Below are 22,895 nucleotides of genomic sequence, written 5' to 3'. Positions count from 1 at the left end.
TGAAATACAGAAATAAACACTTTTCCATAAACAAGCTCTAAATCATGTTTGATGCACTCTGTAAGTAACATTTTTTGCAGTACTGTTTATTCTAGATGATAGGAACACTGTGGACAATTTTCAGCAAGTTGCAACATTGAAATACAGGAATAAACAGTTTTCCATGAACAAGCTCTAAATCATGTTGAAATACAGAAATTAACACTTTTCCATAAACAAGCTCTAAATCATGTTTTAAGCACTCTGTAATTGAATTGTTTTTCAGTACTGTTTAATCTAGATGATAGGAACACTGTGGACAGTTTTCAGCAAGTTGCAACATTGAAATACAGAAATAAACACTTTTCCATAAACAAGCTCTAAATCATGTTTGAAATACAGAAATAAACACTTTTCCATAAACAAACTCTAAATCATGTTTTAAGCACTCTGTAATTGAATTGTTTTTCAGTACTGTTTAATCTAGATGATAGGAACACTGTGGACAGTTTTCAGCAATTTGCAACATTGAAATACAGAAATAAACACTTTTCCATGAACAAGCTCTAAATCATGTTTGATGCACTCTGTAAGTAACATTTTTTGCAGTACTGTTTATTCTAGATGATAGGAACACTGTGGACAATTTCCAGCAAGTTGCAACATTGAAATACAGGAATAACCAGTTTTCCATGAACAAGCTCTAAATCATGTTGAAATACAGAAATTAACACTTTTCCATAAACAAGCTCTAAATCATGTTTTAAGCACTCTGTAATTGAATTGTTTTTCAGTACTGTTTAATCTAGATGATAGGAACACTGTGGACAGTTTTCAGCAAGTTGCAACATTGAAATACAGAAATAAACAGTTTTCCATAAACAAGCTCTAAATCATGTTTGATGCACTCTGTAAGTAACATTTTTTGCAGTACTGTTTATTCTAGATGATAGGAACACTGTGGACAATTTTCAGCAAGTTGCAACATTGAAATACAGGAATAAACAGTTTTCCATGAACAAGCTCTAAATCATGTTGAAATACAGAAATTAACACTTTTCCATAAACAAGCTCTAAATCATGTTTTAAGCACTCTGTAATTGAATTGTTTTTCAGTACTGTTTAATCTAGATGATAGGAACACTGTGGACAGTTTTCAGCAAGTTGCAACATTGAAATACAGAAATAAACACTTTTCCATAAACAAGCTCTAAATCATGTTTGAAATACAGAAATAAACACTTTTCCATAAACAAACTCTAAATCATGTTTTAAGCACTCTGTAATTGAATTGTTTTTCAGTACTGTTTAATCTAGATGATAGGAACACTGTGGACAGTTTTCAGCAAGTTGCAACATTGAAATACAGAAATAAACACTTTTCCATAAACAAGCTCTAAATCATGTTTGATGCACTCTGTAAGTAACATTTTTTGCAGTACTGTTTATTCTAGATGATAGGAACACTGTGGACAATTTTCAGCAAGTTGCAACATTGAAATACAGGAATAAACAGTTTTCCATGAACAAGCTCTAAATCATGTTGAAATACAGAAATTAACACTTTTCCATAAACAAGCTCTAAATCATGTTTTAAGCACTCTGTAATTGAATTGTTTTTCAGTACTGTTTAATCTAGATGATAGGAACACTGTGGACAGGTTTCAGCAAGTTGCAACATTGAAATACAGAAATAAACACTTTTCCATAAACAAGCTCTAAATCATGTTTGATGCACGCTGTAAGTGACATTTTTTGCAGTACTGTTTATTCTAGATGATAGGAACACTGTGGACAGTTTTCAGCAAGTTGCAACATTGAAATACAGAAATAAACACTTTTCCATAAACAAGCTCTAAATCATGTTTGATGCACTCTGTAAGTGACATTTTTTGCAGTACTGTTTATTCTAGATGATAGGAACACTGTGGACAATTTTCAGCAAGTTACAACATTGAAATACAGAAATAAACACTTTTCCATAAACAAACTCTAAATCATGTTTTAAGCACTCTGTAATTGAATTGTTTTTCAGTACTGTTTAATCTAGATGATAGGAACACTGTGGACAGTTTTCAGCAAGTTGCAACATTGAAATACAGAAATAAACACTTTTCCATAAACAAGCTCTAAATCATGTTGAAATACAGAAATTAACACTTTTCCATAAACAAGCTCTAAATCATGTTTTAAGCACTCTGTAATTGAATTGTTTTTCAGTACTGTTTAATCTAGATGATAGGAACACTGTGGACAGTTTTCAGCAAGTTGCAACATTGAAATACAGAAATAAACACTTTTCCATAAACAAGCTCTAAATCATGTTTGATGCACTCTGTAAGTAACATTTTTTGCAGTACTGTTTATTCTAGAAGAAAGGAACACTGTGGACGATTTTCAGCAAGTTGCAACATTGAAATACAGGAATAAACAGTTTTCCATGAACAAGCTCTAAATCATGTTGAAATACAGAAATTAACACTTTTCCATAAACAAGCTCTAAATCATGTTTTAAGCACTCTGTAATTGAATTGTTTTTCAGTACTGTTTAATCTAGATGATAGGAACACTGTGGACAGTTTTCAGCAAGTTGCAACATTGAAATACAGAAATAAACACTTTTCCATAAACAAGCTCTAAATCATGTTTTAAGCACTCTGTAATTGAATTGTTTTTCAGTACTGTTTAATCTAGATGATAGGAACACTGTGGACAGTTTTCAGCAAGTTGCAAAATTGAAATACAGAAATAAACACTTTTCCATAAACAAGCTCTAAATCATTTAAAATACAGAAATAAACACTTTTCTATAAACAAGCTCTAAATCATGTTTGATGCACTCTGGAAGTGAATTTTCTTGCAGTACTGTTTAATCTAGAAGATGGGAACACTGTGGACAATTTTCAGCAAGTTGCAACATTGAAATAAAGAAATAAACACTTTTCCATAAACAAGCTACAAATCATGTTTGATGCACTCTGGAAGTGAATTTTTTTTACAGTACTGTTTAATCTAGAAGATAGGAACACTGTGGACAATTTTCAGCAAGTTGCAACATTGAAATACAGAAATAAACAATTTCCATAAACAAGCTCTAAATCATCTTTGATGCACTCTGGAAGTGAATTTTTTGCAGTACTGTTTAATCTAGAAGATAGGAACACTGTGGACAATTTTCAGCAAGTAACAACATTGAAATACAGAAATAAACACTTTTCCATCAACAAGCTCTAAATAATTTTGAAATACAGAAATAAACACTTTTCCATAAACAAGCCCTAAATCATGTTTGATGCACTCTGGAAGTAAATTTTCTTGCAGTACTGTTTAATCTAGAAGATAGGAACACTGTGGACAATTTTCAGCAAGTTGCAACATTGAAATACAGGAATAAACAGTTTTCCATGAACAAGCTCTAAATCATGTTGAAATAGAGAAATTAACACTTTTCCATAAACAAGCTCTAAATCATGTTTTAAGCACTCTGTAATTGAATTGTTTTCAGCACTGTTTAATCTAGATGATAGGAACACTGTGGACAGTTTTCAGCAAGTTGCAAGATTGAAATACAGAAATAAACACTTTTCCATAAACAAGCTCTAAATCATGTTTGATGCACTCTGTAAGTGACATTTTTTGCAGTACTGTTTATTCTAGATGATAGGACCACTGTGGACAATTTTCAGCAAGTTACAACATTGAAATACAGAAATAAACACTTTTCCATAAACAAACTCTAAATCATTTTGAAATACAGAAATAAACACTTTTCCATAAACAAGCTCTAAATCATGTTTTAAGCACTCTGTAATTGAATTGTTTTTCAGTACTGTTTAATCTAGATGATAGGAACACTGTGGACAGTTTTCAGCAAGTTGCAACATTGAAATACAGAAATAAACACTTTTCCATAAACAAGCTCTAAATCATGTTTGATGCACTCTGGAAGTAAATTTTCTTGCAGTACTGTTTAATCTACAAGATAGGAACACTGTGGACAATTTTCAGCAAGTTGCAACATTGAAATACAGAAATAAACATTTTTCCATAAACAAGCTCTGAATCATGTTTGAAATACAGAAATAAACACTTTTCCATAAACAAACTCTAAATCATGTTTTAAGCACTCTGTAATTGAATTGTTTTTCAGTACTGTTTAATCTAGATGATAAGAACACTGTGGACAGTTTTCAGCAAGTTGCAACATTGAAATACAGAAATAAACACTTTTCCATAAACAAGCTCTAAATCATGTTTTAAGCACTCTGTAATTGAATTTTTTCCCACTACTGTTTAATCTAGATGATAGGAACACTGAGGACAGTTTTCAGCAAGTTTCAACATTGAAATACAGGAATAAACAGTTTTCCATGAACAAGCTCTAAATCATGTTGAAATAGAGAAATTAACACTTTTCCATAAACAAGCTCTAAATCATGTTTTAAGCACTCTGTAATTGAATTGTTTTCAGCACTGTTTAATCTAGATGATAGGAACACTGTGGACAGTTTTCAGCAAGTTGCAACATTGAAATACAGAAATAAACACTTTTCCATAAACAAGCTCTAAATCATTTTGAAATACAGAAATAAACACTTTTCCATAAACAAGCTCTAAATCATGTTTTAAGCACTCTGTAATTGAATTTTTGTCCACTACTGTTGAATCTAGATGATAGGAACACTGTGAACAGTTTTCAGCAAGTTGCAAGATTGAAATACAGAAATAAACACTTTTCCATAAACAAACTCTAAATCATTTTGAAATACAGAAATAAACACTTTTCCATAAACAAGCTCTAAATCATGTTTTAAGCACTCTGTAATTGAATTGTTTTTCAGTACTGTTTAATCTAGATGATAGGAACACTGTGGACAGTTTTCAGCAAGTTGCAACATTGAAATACAGAAATAAACACTTTTCCATAAACAAGCTCTAAATCATGTTTGATGCACTCTGGAAGTAAATTTTCTTGCAGTACTGTTTAATCTACAAGATAGGAACACTGTGGACAATTTTCAGCAAGTTGCAACATTGAAATACAGAAATAAACATTTTTCCATAAACAAGCTCTGAATCATGTTTGAAATACAGAAATAAACACTTTTCCATAAACAAACTCTAAATCATGTTTTAAGCACTCTGTAATTGAATTGTTTTTCAGTACTGTTTAATCTAGATGATAAGAACACTGTGGACAGTTTTCAGCAAGTTGCAAGATTGAAATACAGAAATAAACACTTTTCCATAAACAAGCTCTAAATCATGTTTGATGCACTCTGTAAGTGACATTTTTTGCAGTACTGTTTATTCTAGATGATAGGACCACTGTGGACAATTTTCAGCAAGTTACAACATTGAAATACAGAAATAAACACTTTTCCATAAACAAACTCTAAATCATTTTGAAATACAGAAATAAACACTTTTCCATAAACAAGCTCTAAATCATGTTTTAAGCACTCTGTAATTGAATTGTTTTTCAGTACTGTTTAATCTAGATGATAGGAACACTGTGGACAGTTTTCAGCAAGTTGCAACATTGAAATACAGAAATAAACACTTTTCCATAAACAAGCTCTAAATCATGTTTGATGCACTCTGGAAGTAAATTTTCTTGCAGTACTGTTTAATCTACAAGATAGGAACACTGTGGACAATTTTCAGCAAGTTGCAACATTGAAATACAGAAATAAACATTTTTCCATAAACAAGCTCTGAATCATGTTTGAAATACAGAAATAAACACTTTTCCATAAACAAACTCTAAATCATGTTTTAAGCACTCTGTAATTGAATTGTTTTTCAGTACTGTTTAATCTAGATGATAAGAACACTGTGGACAGTTTTCAGCAAGTTGCAACATTGAAATACAGAAATAAACACTTTTCCATAAACAAGCTCTAAATCATGTTTTAAGCACTCTGTAATTGAATTTTTTCCCACTACTGTTTAATCTAGATGATAGGAACACTGAGGACAGTTTTCAGCAAGTTTCAACATTGAAATACAGGAATAAACAGTTTTCCATGAACAAGCTCTAAATCATGTTGAAATAGAGAAATTAACACTTTTCCATAAACAAGCTCTAAATCATGTTTTAAGCACTCTGTAATTGAATTGTTTTCAGCACTGTTTAATCTAGATGATAGGAACACTGTGGACAGTTTTCAGCAAGTTGCAACATTGAAATACAGAAATAAACACTTTTCCATAAACAAGCTCTAAATCATTTTGAAATACAGAAATAAACACTTTTCCATAAACAAGCTCTAAATCATGTTTTAAGCACTCTGTAATTGAATTTTTGTCCACTACTGTTGAATCTAGATGATAGGAACACTGTGAACAGTTTTCAGCAAGTTGCAAGATTGAAATACAGAAATAAACACTTTTCCATAAACAAACTCTAAATCATTTTGAAATACAGAAATAAACACTTTTCCATAAACAAGCTCTAAATCATGTTTTAAGCACTCTGTAATTGAATTGTTTTTCAGTACTGTTTAATCTAGATGATAGGAACACTGTGGACAGTTTTCAGCAAGTTGCAACATTGAAATACAGAAATAAACACTTTTCCATAAACAAGCTCTAAATCATGTTTGATGCACTCTGGAAGTAAATTTTCTTGCAGTACTGTTTAATCTACAAGATAGGAACACTGTGGACAATTTTCAGCAAGTTGCAACATTGAAATACAGAAATAAACATTTTTCCATAAACAAGCTCTGAATCATGTTTGAAATACAGAAATAAACACTTTTCCATAAACAAACTCTAAATCATGTTTTAAGCACTCTGTAATTGAATTGTTTTTCAGTACTGTTTAATCTAGATGATAGGAACACTGAGGACAGTTTTCAGCAAGTTGCAACATTGAAATACAGAAATAAACACTTTTCCATAAACAAGCTCTAAATCATGTTTTAAGCACTCTGTAATTGAATTTTTTCCCACTACTGTTTAATCTAGATGATAGGAACACTGAGGACAGTTTTCAGCAAGTTTCAACATTGAAATACAGGAATAAACAGTTTTCCATGAACAAGCTCTAAATCATGTTGAAATAGAGAAATTAACACTTTTCCATAAACAAGCTCTAAATCATGTTTTAAGCACTCTGTAATTGAATTGTTTTCAGCACTGTTTAATCTAGATGATAGGAACACTGTGGACAGTTTTCAGCAAGTTGCAACATTGAAATACAGAAATAAACACTTTTCCATAAACAAGCTCTAAATCATTTTGAAATACAGAAATAAACACTTTTCCATAAACAAGCTCTAAATCATGTTTTAAGCACTCTGTAATTGAATTTTTGTCCACTACTGTTGAATCTAGATGATAGGAACACTGTGAACAGTTTTCAGCAAGTTGCAAGATTGAAATACAGAAATAAACACTTTTCCATAAACAAGCTCTAAATCATGTTTGATGCACTCTGTAAGTGACATTTTTTGCAGTACTGTTTATTCTAGATGATAGGAACACTGTGGACAATTTTCAGCAAGTTACAACATTGAAATACAGAAATAAACACTTTTCCATAAACAAACTCTAAATCATTTTGAAATACAGAAATAAACACTTTTCCATAAACAAGCTCTAAATCATGTTTTAAGCACTCTGTAATTGAATTGTTTTTCAGTACTGTTTAATCTAGATGATAGGAACACTGTGGACAGTTTTCAGCAAGTTGCAACATTGAAATACAGAAATAAACACTTTTCCATAAACAAGCTCTAAATCATGTTTGATGCACTCTGGAAGTAAATTTTCTTGCAGTACTGTTTAATCTACAAGATAGGAACACTGTGGACAATTTTCAGCAAGTTGCAACATTGAAATACAGAAATAAACATTTTTCCATAAACAAGCTCTGAATCATGTTTGAAATACAGAAATAAACACTTTTCCATAAACAAACTCTAAATCATGTTTTAAGCACTCTGTAATTGAATTGTTTTTCAGTACTGTTTAATCTAGATGATAGGAACACTGAGGACAGTTTTCAGCAAGTTGCAACATTGAAATACAGAAATAAACACTTTTCCATAAACAAGCTCTAAATCATGTTTTAAGCACTCTGTAATTGAATTTTTTCCCACTACTGTTTAATCTAGATGATAGGAACACTGAGGACAGTTTTCAGCAAGTTTCAACATTGAAATACAGGAATAAACAGTTTTCCATGAACAAGCTCTAAATCATGTTGAAATAGAGAAATTAACACTTTTCCATAAACAAGCTCTAAATCATGTTTTAAGCACTCTGTAATTGAATTGTTTTCAGCACTGTTTAATCTAGATGATAGGAACACTGTGGACAGTTTTCAGCAAGTTGCAACATTGAAATACAGAAATAAACACTTTTCCATAAACAAGCTCTAAATCATTTTGAAATACAGAAATAAACACTTTTCCATAAACAAGCTCTAAATCATGTTTTAAGCACTCTGTAATTGAATTTTTGTCCACTACTGTTGAATATAGATGATAGGAACACTGTGAACAGTTTTCAGCAAGTTGCAAGATTGAAATACAGAAATAAACACTTTTCCATAAACAAGCTCTAAATCATGTTTGATGCACTCTGTAAGTGACATTTTTTGCAGTACTGTTTATTCTAGATGATAGGAACACTGTGGACAATTTTCAGCAAGTTACAACATTGAAATACAGAAATAAACACTTTTCCATAAACAAACTCTAAATCATTTTGAAATACAGAAATAAACACTTTTCCATAAACAAGCTCTAAATCATGTTTTAAGCACTCTGTAATTGAATTGTTTTTCAGTACTGTTTAATCTAGATGATAGGAACACTGTGGACAGTTTTCAGCAAGTTGCAACATTGAAATACAGAAATAAACACTTTTCCATAAACAAGCTCCAAATCATTTTGAAATACAGAAATAAACACTTTTCTATAAACAAGCTCTAAATCATGTTTGATGCACTCTGTAAGTGAATTTTCTTGCAGTACTGTTTAATCTAGAAGATGGGAACACTGTGGACAATTTTCAGCAAGTTGCAACATTGAAATACAGAAATAAACACTTTTCCATAAACAAGCTACAAATCATGTTTGATGCACTCTGGAAGTGAATTTTTTTACAATACTGTTTAATCTAGAAGATAGGAACACTGTGGACAATTTTCAGCAAGTTGCAACATTGAAATACAGAAATAAACACTTTCCATAAACAAGCTCTAAATCATCTTTGATGCACTCTGGAAGTGAATTTTTTGCAGTACTGTTTAATCTAGAAGATAGGAACACTGTGGACAATTTTCAGCAAGTAACAACATTGAAATACAGAAATAAACACTTTTCCATGAACAAGCTCTAAATCATGTTTGATGCACTCTGTAAGTAACATTTTTTGCAGTACTGTTTATTCTAGATGATAGGAACACTGTGGACAATTTTCAGCAAGTTGCAACATTGAAATACAGGAATAAACAGTTTTCCATGAACAAGCTCTAAATCATGTTGAAATACAGAAATTAACACTTTTCCATAAACAAGCTCTAAATCATGTTTTAAGCACTCTGTAATTGAATTGTTTTTCAGTACTGTTTAATCTAGATGATATGAACACTGTGGACAGTTTTCAGCAAGTTGCAACATTGAAATACAGAAATAAACACTTTTCCATAAACAAGCTCTAAATCATGTTTGATGCACTCTGTAAGTAACATTTTTTGCAGTACTGTTTATTCTAGATGATAGGAACACTGTGGACAATTTTCAGCAAGTTGCAACATTGAAATACAGGAATAAACAGTTTTCCATGAACAAGCTCTAAATCATGTTGAAATACAGAAATTAACACTTTTCCATAAACAAGCTCTAAATCATGTTTTAAGCACTCTGTAATTGAATTGTTTTTCAGTACTGTTTAATCTAGATGATAGGAACACTGTGGACAGTTTTCAGCAAGTTGCAACATTGAAATACAGAAATAAACACTTTTCCATAAACAAGCTCTAAATCATGTTTGATGCACTCTGGAAGTAAATTTTCTTGCAGTACTGTTTAATCTACAAGATAGGAACACTGTGGACAATTTTCAGCAAGTTGCAACATTGAAATACAGAAATAAACATTTTTCCATAAACAAGCTCTGAATCATGTTTGAAATACAGAAATAAACACTTTTCCATAAACAAACTCTAAATCATGTTTTAAGCACTCTGTAATTGAATTGTTTTTCAGTACTGTTTAATCTAGATGATAGGAACACTGTGGACAGTTTTCAGCAAGTTGCAACATTGAAATACAGAAATAAACACTTTTCCATAAACAAGCTCTAAATCATGTTTGATGCACTCTGTAAGTAACATTTTTTGCAGTACTGTTTATTCTAGATGATAGGAACACTGTGGACAATTTTCAGCAAGTTGCAACATTGAAATACAGGAATAAACAGTTTTCCATGAACAAGCTCTAAATCATGTTGAAATACAGAAATTAACACTTTTCCATAAACAAGCTCTAAATCATGTTTTAAGCACTCTGTAATTGAATTGTTTTTCAGTACTGTTTAATCTAGATGATAGGAACACTGTGGACAGTTTTCAGCAAGTTGCAACATTGAAATACAGAAATAAACACTTTTCCATAAACAAGCTCTAAATCATGTTTGATGCACTCTGGAAGTAAATTTTCTTGCAGTACTGTTTAATCTACAAGATAGGAACACTGTGGACAATTTTCAGCAAGTTGCAACATTGAAATACAGAAATAAACATTTTTCCATAAACAAGCTCTGAATCATGTTTGAAATACAGAAATAAACACTTTTCCATAAACAAACTCTAAATCATGTTTTAAGCACTCTGTAATTGAATTGTTTTTCAGTACTGTTTAATCTAGATGATAGGAACACTGTGGACAGTTTTCAGCAAGTTGCAACATTGAAATACAGAAATAAACACTTTTCCATAAACAAGCTCTAAATCATGTTTGATGCACTCTGTAAGTAACATTTTTTGCAGTACTGTTTATTCTAGATGATAGGAACACTGTGGACAATTTTCAGCAAGTTGCAACATTGAAATACAGGAATAAACAGTTTTCCATGAACAAGCTCTAAATCATGTTGAAATACAGAAATTAACACTTTTCCATAAACAAGCTCTAAATCATGTTTTAAGCACTCTGTAATTGAATTGTTTTTCAGTACTGTTTAATCTAGTTGATAGGAACACTGTGGACAATTTTCAGCAAGTTGCAACATTGAAATACAGAAATAAACACTTTTCCATAAACAAGCTCTAAATCATTTAAAATACAGAAATAAACACTTTTCTATAAACAAGCTCTAAATCATGTTTGATGCACTCTGGAAGTGAATTTTCTTGCAGTACTGTTTAATCTAGAAGATGGGAACACTGTGGACAATTTTCAGCAAGTTGCAACATTGAAATACAGAAATAAACACTTTTCCATAAACAAGCTACAAATCATGTTTGATGCACTCTGGAAGTGAATTTTTTTACAATACTGTTTAATCTAGAAGATAGGAACACTGTGGACAATTTTCAGCAAGTTGCAACATTGAAATACAGAAATAAACACTTTCCATAAACAAGCTCTAAATCATCTTTGATGCACTCTGGAAGTGAATTTTTTGCAGTACTGTTTAATCTAGAAGATAGGAACACTGTGGACAATTTTCAGCAAGTAACAACATTGAAATACAGAAATAAACACTTTTCCATGAACAAGCTCTAAATCATGTTTGATGCACTCTGTAAGTAACATTTTTTGCAGTACTGTTTATTCTAGATGATAGGAACACTGTGGACAATTTTCAGCAAGTTGCAACATTGAAATACAGGAATAAACAGTTTTCCATGAACAAGCTCTAAATCATGTTGAAATACAGAAATTAACACTTTTCCATAAACAAGCTCTAAATCATGTTTTAAGCACTCTGTAATTGAATTGTTTTTCAGTGCTTTTTAATCTAGATGATAGGAACACTGTGGACAGTTTTCAGCAAGTTGCAACATTGAAATACAGAAATAAACACTTTTCCATAAACAAGCTCTAAATCATGTTTGATGCACTCTGTAAGTAACATTTTTTGCAGTACTGTTTATTCTAGATGATAGGAACACTGTGGACAATTTTCAGCAAGTTGCAACATTGAAATACAGGAATAAACAGTTTTCCATGAACAAGCTCTAAATCATGTTGAAATACAGAAATTAACACTTTTCCATAAACAAGCTCTAAATCATGTTTTAAGCACTCTGTAATTGAATTGTTTTTCAGTACTGTTTAATCTAGATGATAGGAACACTGTGGACAGTTTTCAGCAAGTTGCAACATTGAAATACAGAAATAAACACTTTTCCATAAACAAGCTCTAAATCATGTTTGATGCACTCTGGAAGTAAATTTTCTTGCAGTACTGTTTAATCTACAAGATAGGAACACTGTGGACAATTTTCAGCAAGTTGCAACATTGAAATACAGAAATAAACATTTTTCCATAAACAAGCTCTGAATCATGTTTGAAATACAGAAATAAACACTTTTCCATAAACAAACTCTAAATCATGTTTTAAGCACTCTGTAATTGAATTGTTTTTCAGTACTGTTTAATCTAGATGATAGGAACACTGTGGACAGTTTTCAGCAAGTTGCAACATTGAAATACAGAAATAAACACTTTTCCATAAACAAGCTCTAAATCATGTTTGATGCACTCTGGAAGTAAATTTTCTTGCAGTACTGTTTAATCTACAAGATAGGAACACTGTGGACAATTTTCAGCAAGTTGCAACATTGAAATACAGGAATAAACAGTTTTCCATGAACAAGCTCTAAATCATGTTGAAATACAGAAATTAACACTTTTCCATAAACAAGCTCTAAATCATGTTTTAAGCACTCTGTAATTGAATTGTTTTTCAGTACTGTTTAATCTAGATGATAGGAACACTGTGGACAGTTTTCAGCAAGTTGCAACATTGAAATACAGAAATAAACACTTTTCCATAAACAAGCTCTAAATCATGTTTGATGCACTCTGGAAGTAAATTTTCTTGCAGTACTGTTTAATCTACAAGATAGGAACACTGTGGACAATTTTCAACAAGTTGCAACATTGAAATACAGAAATAAACATTTTTCCATAAACAAGCTCTGAATCATGTTTGAAATACAGAAATAAACACTTTTCCATAAACAAACTCTAAATCATGTTTTAAGCACTCTGTAATTGAATTGTTTTTCAGTACTGTTTAATCTAGATGATAGGAACACTGTGGACAGTTTTCAGCAAGTTGCAACATTGAAATACAGAAATAAACACTTTTCCATAAACAAGCTCTAAATCATGTTTGATGCACTCTGTAAGTGACATTTTTTGCAGTACTGTTTGTTCTAGATGATAGGAACACTGTGGACAATTTTCAGCAAGTTACAACATTGAAATACAGAAATAAACACTTTTCCATAAACAAACTCTAAATCATTTTGAAATACAGAAATAAACACTTTTCCATAAACAAGCTCTAAATCATGTTTTAAGCACTCTGTAATTGAATTGTTTTTCAGTACTGTTTAATCTATATGATAGGAACACTGTGGACAGTTTTCAGCAAGTTGCAACATTGAAATACAAAAATAAACACTTTTCCATAAACAAGCTCTAAATCATGTTTGATGCACTCTGGAAGTGAATTTTCTTGCAGTACTGTTTAATCTACAAGATAGGAACACTGTGGACAATTTTCAGCAAGTTGCAACATTGAAATACAGAAATAAACATTTTTCCATAAACAAGCTCTGAATCATGTTTGAAATACAGAAATAAACAGTTTTCCATAAACAAACTCTAAATCATGTTTTAAGCACTCTGTAATTGAATTGTTTTTCAGTACTGTTTAATCTAGATGATAGGAACACTGTGGACAGTTTTCAGCAAGTTGCAACATTGAAATACAGAAATAAACACTTTTCCATAAACAAGCTCTAAATCATGTTTGATGCACTCTGTAAGTAACATTTTTTGCAGTACTGTTTATTCTAGATGATAGGAACACTGTGGACAATTTTCGGCAAGTTGCAACATTGAAATACAGGAATAAACAGTTTTCCATGAACAAGCTCTAAATCATGTTGAAATACAGAAATTAACACTTTTCCATAAACAAGCTCTAAATCATGTTTTAAGCACTCTGTAATTGAATTGTTTTTCAGTACTGTTTAATCTAGATGATAGGAACACTGTGGACAGTTTTCAGCAAGTTGCAACATTGAAATACAGAAATAAACACTTTTCCATAAAAAAGCTCTAAATCATTTAAAATACAGAAATAAACACTTTTCTATAAACAAGCTCTAAATCATGTTTGATACACTCTGGAAGTGAATTTTCTTGCAGTACTGTTTAATCTAGAAGATGGGAACACTGTGGACAATTTTCAGCAAGTTGCAACATTGAAATACAGAAATAAACACTTTTCCATAAACAAGCTACAAATCATGTTTGATGCACTCTGGAAGTTAATTTTTTTACAATACTGTTTAATCTAGAAGATAGGAACACTGTGGACAATTTTCAGCAAGTTGCAACATTGAAATACAGAAATAAACACTTTCCATAAACAAGCTCTAAATCATCTTTGATGCACTCTGGAAGTGAATTTTTTGCAGTACTGTTTAATCTAGAAGATAGGAACACTGTGGACAATTTTCAGCAAGTAACAACATTGAAATACAGAAATAAACAATTTTCCATAAACAAGCTCTAAATAATTTTGAAATACAGAAATAAACACTTTTCCATAAACAAGCCCTAAATCATGTTTGATGCACTCTGGAAGTAAATTTTCTTGCAGTACTGTTTAATCTAGAAGATAGGAACACTGTGGACAATTTTCAGCAAGTTGCAACATTGAAATACAGAAATAAACATTTTTCCATGAACAAGCTCTAAATCATGTTGAAATACAGAAATTAACACTTTTCCTTAAACAAGCTCTAAATCGTGTTTAATGCACTCTGTTAGTGAAATTTTTTGCAGTACTGCTTAAACTAGAGGATAGGAACACTGTGGACAGTTTTCAGCAAGTTGCAACATTGAAATACAGAAATAAACACTTTTCCATAAACAAGCTCTAAATCATGTTTGATGCACTCTGTAAGTGACATTTTTTGCAGTACTGTTTATTCTAGATGATAGGAACACTGTGGACAATTTTCAGCAAGTTACAACATTGAAATACAGAAATAAACACTTTTCCATAAACAAACTCTAAATCATTTTGAAATACAGAAATAAACACTTTTCCATAAACAAGCTCTAAATCATGTTTTAAGCACTCTGTAATTGAATTGTTTTTCAGTACTGTTTAATCTAGATGATAGGAACACTGTGGACAGTTTTCAGCAAGTTGCAACATTGAAATACAAAAATAAACACTTTTCCATAAACAAGCTCTAAATCATGTTTGATGCACTCTGGAAGTGAATTTTCTTGCAGTACTGTTTAATCTACAAGATAGGAACACTGTGGACAATTTTCAGCAAGTTGCAACATTGAAATACAGAAATAAACATTTTTCCATAAACAAGCTCTGAATCATGTTTGAAATACAGAAATAAACACTTTTCCATAAACAAGCTCTAAATCATGTTTGATGCACTCTGTAAGTGAATTTTTTTTCAGTACTGTTTAATCAGGATGATAGGAACACTGTGGACAGTTTTCAGCAAGTTGCAACATTGAAATACAGAAATAAACACTTTTCCATAAACAAGCTCTAAATCATGTTTGATGCACTCTGTAAGTAACATTTTTTGCAGTACTGTTTATTCTAGATGATAGGAACACTGTGGACAATTTTCAGCAAGTTGCAACATTGAAATACAGGAATAAACAGTTTTCCATGAACAAGCTCTAAATCATGTTGAAATACAGAAATTAACACTTTTCCATAAACAAGCTCTAAATCATGTTTTAAGCACTCTGTAATTGAATTGTTTTTCAGTACTGTTTAATCTAGATGATAGGAACACTGTGGACAGTTTTCAGCAAGTTGCAACATTGAAATACAGAAATAAACACTTTTCCATAAACAAGCTCTAAATCATTTAAAATACAGAAATAAACACTTTTCTATAAACAAGCTCTAAATCATGTTTGATGCACTCTGGAAGTGAATTTTCTTGCAGTACTGTTTAATCTAGAAGATGGGAACACTGTGGACAATTTTCAGCAAGTTGCAACATTGAAATACAGAAATAAACACTTTTCCATAAACAAGCTACAAATCATGTTTGATGCACTCTGGAAGTGAATTTTTTTACAATACTGTTTAATCTAGAAGATAGGAACACTGTGGACAATTTTCAGCAAGTTGCAACATTGAAATACAGGAATAAACAGTTTTCCATGAACAAGCTCTAAATCATGTTGAAATACAGAAATTAACACTTTTCCATAAACAAGCTCTAAATCATGTTTTAAGCACTCTGTAATTGAATTGTTTTTCAGTACTGTTTAATCTAGATGATAGGAACACTGTGGACAGTTTTCAGCAAGTTGCAACATTGAAATACAGAAATAAACACTTTTCCATAAACAAGCTCTAAATCATGTTTGATGCACTCTGTAAGTAACATTTTTTGCAGTACTGTTTATTCTAGATGATAGGAACACTGTGGACAATTTTCAGCAAGTTGCAACATTGAAATACAGGAATAAACAGTTTTCCATGAACAAGCTCTAAATCATGTTGAAATACAGAAATTAACACTTTTCCATAAACAAGCTCTAAATCATGTTTTAAGCACTCTGTAATTGAATTGTTTTTCAGTACTTTTTAATCTAGATGATAGGAACACTGTGGACAGTTTTCAGCAAGTTGCAACATTGAAATACAGAAATAAACACTTTTCCATAAAAAAGTTCTAAATCATTTAAAATACAGAAATAAACACTTTTCTATAAACAAGCTCTAAATCATGTTTGATACACTCTGGAAGTGAATTTTTTTACAATACTGTTTAATCTAGAAGATAGGAACACTGTGGACAATTTTCAGCAAGTTGCAACATTGAAATACAGGAATAAACAGTTTTCCATGAACAAGCTCTAAATCATGTTGAAATACAGAAATTAACACTTTTCCATAAACAAGCTCTAAATCATGTTTTAAGCACTCTGTAATTGAATTGTTTTTCAGTACTGTTTAATCTAGATGATAGGAACACTGTGGACAGTTTTCAGCAAGTTGCAACATTGAAATACAGAAATAAACACTTTTCCATAAACAAGCTCTAAATCATGTTTGATGCACTCTGTAAGTAACATTTTTTGCAGTACTGTTTATTCTAGATGATAGGAACACTGTGGACAATTTTCAGCAAGTTGCAACATTGAAATACAGGAATAAACAGTTTTCCATGAACAAGCTCTAAATCATGTTGAAATACAGAAATTAACACTTTTCCATAAACAAGCTCTAAATCATGTTTTAAGCACTCTGTAATTGAATTGTTTTTCAGTACTGTTTAATCTAGATGATAGGAACACTGTGGACAGTTTTCAGCAAGTTGCAACATTGAAATACAGAAATAAACACTTTCCATAAACAAGCTCTAAATCATCTTTGATGCACTCTGGAAGTGAATTTTTTGCAGTACTGTTTAATCTAGAAGATAGGAACACTGTGGACAATTTTCAGCAAGTAACAACATTGAAATACAGAAATAAACAATTTTCCATAAACAAGCTCTAAATAATTTTGAAATACAGAAATAAACACTTTTCCATAAACAAGCTCTAAATCATGTTTGATGCACTCTGGAAGTGAATTTTCTTGCAGTACTGTTTAATCTACAAGATAGGAACACTGTGGACAATTTTCAGCAAGTTGCAACATTGAAATACAGAAATAAACATTTTTCCATAAACAAGCTCTGAATCATGTTTGAAATACAGAAATAAACACTTTTCCATAAACAAACTCTAAATCATGTTTTAAGCACTCTGTAATTGAATTGTTTTTCAGTACTGTTTAATCTAGATGATAGGAACACTGTGGACAGTTTTCAGCAAGTTGCAACATTGAAATACAGAAATAAACACTTTTCCATAAACAAGCTCTAAATCATGTTTGATGCACTCTGTAAGTAACATTTTTTGCAGTACTGTTTATTCTAGATGATAGGAACACTGTGGACAATTTTCAGCAAGTTGCAACATTGAAATACAGGAATAAACAGTTTTCCATGAACAAGCTCTAAATCATGTTGAAATACAGAAATTAACACTTTTCCATAAACAAGCTCTAAATCATGTTTTAAGCACTCTGTAATTGAATTGTTTTTCAGTACTGTTTAATCTAGATGATAGGAACACTGTGGAAAGTTTTCAGCAAGTTGCAACATTGAAATACAGAAATAAACACTTTTCCATAAACAAGCTCTAAATCATTTAAAATACAGAAATAAACACTTTTCTATAAACAAGCTCTAAATCATGTTTGATGCACTCTGGAAGTGAATTTTCTTGCAGTACTGTTTAATCTAGAAGATGGGAACACTGTGGACAATTTTCAGCAAGTTGCAACATTGAAATACAGAAATAAACACTTTTCCATAAACAAGCTACAAATCATGTTTGATGCACTCTGGAAGTGAATTTTTTTACAATACTGTTTAATCTAGAAGATAGGAACACTGTGGACAATTTTCAGCAAGTTGCAACATTGAAATACAGGAATAAACAGTTTTCCATGAACAAGCTCTAAATCATGTTGAAATACAGAAATTAACACTTTTCCATAAACAAGCTCTAAATCATGTTTTAAGCACTCTGTAATTGAATTGTTTTTCAGTACTGTTTAATCTAGATGATAGGAACACTGTGGACAGTTTTCAGCAAGTTGCAACATTGAAATACAGAAATAAACACTTTTCCATAAACAAGCTCTAAATCATGTTTGATGCACTCTGTAAGTAACATTTTTTGCAGTACTGTTTATTCTAGATGATAGGAACACTGTGGACAATTTTCAGCAAGTTGCAACATTGAAATACAGGAATAAACAGTTTTCCATGAACAAGCTCTAAATCATGTTGAAATACAGAAATTAACACTTTTCCATAAACAAGCTCTAAATCATGTTTTAAGCACTCTGTAATTGAATTGTTTTTCAGTACTTTTTAATCTAGATGATAGGAACACTGTGGACAGTTTTCAGCAAGTTGCAACATTGAAATACAGAAATAAACACTTTTCCATAAAAAAGTTCTAAATCATTTAAAATACAGAAATAAACACTTTTCTATAAACAAGCTCTAAATCATGTTTGATACACTCTGGAAGTGAATTTTTTTACAATACTGTTTAATCTAGAAGATAGGAACACTGTGGACAATTTTCAGCAAGTTGCAACATTGAAATACAGGAATAAACAGTTTTCCATGAACAAGCTCTAAATCATGTTGAAATACAGAAATTAACACTTTTCCATAAACAAGCTCTAAATCATGTTTTAAGCACTCTGTAATTGAATTGTTTTTCAGTACTGTTTAATCTAGATGATAGGAACACTGTGGACAGTTTTCAGCAAGTTGCAACATTGAAATACAGGAATAAACACTTTTCCATAAACAAGCTCTAAATCATGTTTGATGCACTCTGTAAGTAACATTTTTTGCAGTACTGTTTATTCTAGATGATAGGAACACTGTGGACAATTTTCAGCAAGTTGCAACATTGAAATACAGGAATAAACAGTTTTCCATGAACAAGCTCTAAATCATGTTGAAATACAGAAATTAACACTTTTCCATAAACAAGCTCTAAATCATGTTTTAAGCACTCTGTAATTGAATTGTTTTTCAGTACTGTTTAATCTAGATGATAGGAACACTGTGGACAGTTTTCAGCAAGTTGCAACATTGAAATACAGAAATAAACACTTTTCCATAAAAAAGCTCTAAATCATTTAAAATACAGAAATAAACACTTTTCTATAAACAAGCTCTAAATCATGTTTTAAGCACTCTGTAATTGAATTGTTTTTCAGTACTGTTTAATCTAGATGATAGGAACACTGTGGACAGTTTTCAGCAAGTTGCAACATTGAAATACAGAAATAAACACTTTTCCATAAACAAGCTACAAATCATCTTTGATGCACTCTGTAAGTGACATTTTCTTTGCAGTACTGTTTAATCTAGAAGATAGGAACACTGTGGAAAATTTTCAGCAAGTTGCAACATTGAAATACAGAAATAAACACTTTTCTATAAACAAGCTCTAAATCATGTTTGATGCACTCTGGAAGTGAATTTTTTGCAGTACTGTTTAATCTAGAAGATAGGAACACTGTGGACAATTTTAAGCAAGTTACAACATTGAAATACAGAAATAAACACTTTTCCATAAACAAGCTCTAAATCATTTTGAAATACAGAAATAAACACTTTTCCATAAACAAGCTCTAAATCATGTTTTAAGCACTCTGTAATTGAATTGTTTTTCAGTACTGTTTAATCTAGATGATAGGAACACTGTGGACAATTTTCAGCAAGTTGCAACATTGAAATACAGGAATAAACAGTTTTCCATGAACAAGCTCTAAATCATGTTGAAATACAGAAATTAACACTTTTCCATAAACAAGCTCTAAATCATGTTTTAAGCACTCTGTAATTGAATTTTTGTCCACTACTGTTTAATCTAGATGATAGGAACACTGTGAACAGTTTTAAGCAAGTTGCAACATTGAAATACAGAAATAAACACTTTTCCATAAACAAGCTCTAAATCATGTTTGATGCACTCTGGAAGTAAATTTTCTTGCAGTACTGTTTAATCTAGAAGATAGGAACACTGTGGACAATTTTCAGCAAGTTACGAACATTGAAATACAGGAACAAACAGTTTTCCATGAACAAGCTCTAAATCATGTTGAAATACAGAAATTAACACTTTTCCATAAACAAGCTCTAAATCATGTTTTAAGCACTCTGTAATTGAATTTTTGTCCACTACTGTTTAATCTAGATGATAGGAACACTGTGAACAGTTTTCAGCAAGTTGCAACATTGAAATACAGAAATAAACACTTTTCCATAAACAAGCTCTAAATCATGTTTGATGCACTCTGTAAGTGACATTCTTTGCAGTACTGTTTATTCTAGATGATAGGAACACTGTGGACAATTTTCAGCAAGTTACAACATTGAAATACAGAAATAAACACTTTTCCATAAACAAGCTCTAAATCATTTAAAATACAGAAATAAACACCTTTCTATAAACAAGCTCCAAATCATGTTTGATGCACTCTGGAAGTGAATATTTTTACAGTACTGTTTAATCTAGAAGAAAGGAACACTGTGGACAATTTTCAGCAAGTTGCGAACATTGAAATACAGGAATAAACAGTTTTCCATGAACAAGCTCTAAATCATGTTGAAATACAGAAATTAACACTTTTCCATAAACAAGCTCTAAATCATGTTTTAAGGACTCTGTAATTGAATTTTTGTCCACTACTGTTTAATCTAGACGATAGGAACACTGTGTACAGTTTTCAGCAAGTTGCAACATTGAAATACAGAAATAAACACTTTTCCATAAACAAGCTCTAAATCATGTTTGATGCACTCTGTAAGTGACATTCTTTGCAGTACTGTTTATTCTAGATGATAGGAACACTGTGGACAATTTTCAGCAAGTTACAACATTGAAATACAGAAATAAACACTTTTCCATAAACAAGCTCTAAATCATTTAAAATACAGAAATAAACACTTTTCCATAAACAAGCTCTAAATCATGTTTGATGCACTCTGGAAGTAAATTTTCTTGCAGTACTGTTTAATCTAGAAGATAGGAACACTGTGGACAATTTTCAGCAAGTTGCGAACATTGAAATACAGGAATAAACAGTTTTCCATGAACAAGCTCTAAATCATGTTGAAATACAGAAATTAACACTTTTCCATAAACAAGCTCTAAATCATGTTTTAAGCACTCTGTAATTGAATTTTTGTCCACTACTGTTTAATCTAAATGATAGGAACACTGTGAACAGTTTTCAGCAAGTTGCAACATTGAAATACAGAAATAAACACTTTTCCATAAACAAGCTCTAAATCATGTTTGATGCACTCTGTAAGTGACATTCTTTGCAGTACTGTTTATTCTAGATGATAGGAACACTGTGGACAATTTTCAGCAAGTTACAACATTGAAATACAGAAATAAACACTTTTCCATAAACAAGCTCTAAATCATTTAAAATACAGAAATAAACACCTTTCTATAAACAAGCTCCAAATCATGTTTGATGCACTCTGGAAGTGAATTTTTTTACAGTACTGTTTAATCTAGAAGAAAGGAACACTGTGGACAATTTTCAGCAAGTTGCAACATTGAAATACAGGAATAAACAGTTTTCCATGAACAAGCTCTAAATCATGTTGAAATACAGAAATTAACACTTTTCCATAAACAAGCTCTAAATCATGTTTTAAGCACTCTGTAATTGAATTTTTGTCCACTACTGTTTAATCTAGATGATAGGAACACTGTGAACAGTTTTCAGCAAGTTGCAACATTGAAATACAGAAATAAACACTTTTCCATAAACAAGCTCTAAATCATGTTTGATGCACTCTGTAAGTGACATTCTTTGCTGTACTGTTTATTCTAGATGATAGGAACACTGTGGACAATTTTCAGCAAGTTACAACATTGAAATACAGAAATAAACACTTTTCCATAAACAAGCTCTAAATCATTTAAAATACAGAAATAAACACCTTTCTATAAACAAGCTCCAAATCATGTTTGATGCACTCTGGAAGTGAATATTTTTACAGTACTGTTTAATCTAGAAGAAAGGAACACTGTGGACA

The sequence above is a fragment of the Salvelinus alpinus genome, chromosome 3, assembly GCF_045679555.1.
Source record: "Salvelinus alpinus chromosome 3, SLU_Salpinus.1, whole genome shotgun sequence".
In the NCBI taxonomy this organism is placed as follows: Eukaryota; Metazoa; Chordata; class Actinopteri; order Salmoniformes; family Salmonidae; genus Salvelinus; species Salvelinus alpinus.
Note: the sequence above shows the minus strand (reverse complement) of the source record.